At 38.2% G+C, this 1,128-nt stretch overlaps 1 pseudogene; it reads left to right on the forward strand.

The window, feature by feature from the left end:
• Positions 1-816, forward strand: part of LOC105743520 — a 7,683-nt pseudogene extending 6,867 nt beyond the window's left edge.
• Positions 817-1,128: the final 312 nt, after the last annotated feature.

Genomic DNA, 1,128 nt, shown 5'->3' on the forward strand with positions numbered 1-1,128 from the left:
AAAAAAAAAAAAAGAGTGGGAGAAAATATTTGCAAAACACATAGCAGATAAGAAACTTTTGTCCAAAATATGTAAACAACTTTAAAAATGCAACCTTAAGAGCACAATTCCTTTTAAAAACATGAATCAAAGACCTGATGTGGCAAGTGGTAGAGCCTCTGTCTTGCACGCACAAGGCCTTGGGTTCTATCTCCAGCACAACAGCAAATTCTCCCAAGAAACATCATCAGTGAAGACATATTGTTCTCTTAAACAATATCAAAAAAATATGGTGTTAGAAACTAGTGTAAAAACAACAGAGAAATCTGTGTACCTTCTACTGAATTTTGCTGTGAACGTAAAATTGTTCTAAAAATAAATTCTATTGTAAAAAAATAATTACTGCTTTATATTGGGAACCCATAATGTATATAATATAATTTTGTAACATTAAGAACTGAAAGAGGCCTGAACAGAGCTTTAAAGGATTAAAGTTCTTATGCGTTATTTGAAAGGAGATCCCAAATCAATAACCTCATTTTATAATTTAAGGAACTAGGAAAAGAATAGGGCCAGGGAGATGGCTCCCTGGAGTAAGTGCTTCCCTGGCAAATGCAAGGGCCTGAGTTCAATCCCCTGTTCTGCAAAAAAGAAGAAGAAGAGGAAGAGGGAGAGGGAGAGGGAGAGGAAGGAGAAGAAGGAGAAGACGGAGAAGACGGAGAAGACGGAGAAGATGAAGACGAAGATGAAGACGAAGAAGAAGACGAAGACGAAGACGAAGAAGAAGAAGAAACTCAACTCAAAGCTATCAGAATCAGGGAAATTTTAAAGATTTGAGCACAAATAAATAGGGAGTGGGAAAAATGAGCAGAAGTTGATTCCTTGAAAATCCAACAAAATTAACAAACCTGGGCTGGTGAGATGGCTCAGTGGTCTAAAGCGCCTACTTAGAATAAGCTTAGCAAAGCACAGGGACCACGGTTCAATCCCCCAGCACCACATGCCAGCCAGCCCCGCCCCCTGGTGGGCTGAGCTGGCCACACATACACACACACACACACACACACACAAATAAATAAATAAAATTTAAAAAAAAATTAACAAACCTTTAGCAAGATAGACTAAGAAAAAAAAGGAGACTCAAATCAC

Source organism: Octodon degus, unplaced genomic scaffold, assembly GCF_000260255.1.
Source record: "Octodon degus isolate 3935 unplaced genomic scaffold, OctDeg1.0 scaffold00007, whole genome shotgun sequence".
Lineage (NCBI taxonomy): Eukaryota > Metazoa > Chordata > Mammalia > Rodentia > Octodontidae > Octodon > Octodon degus.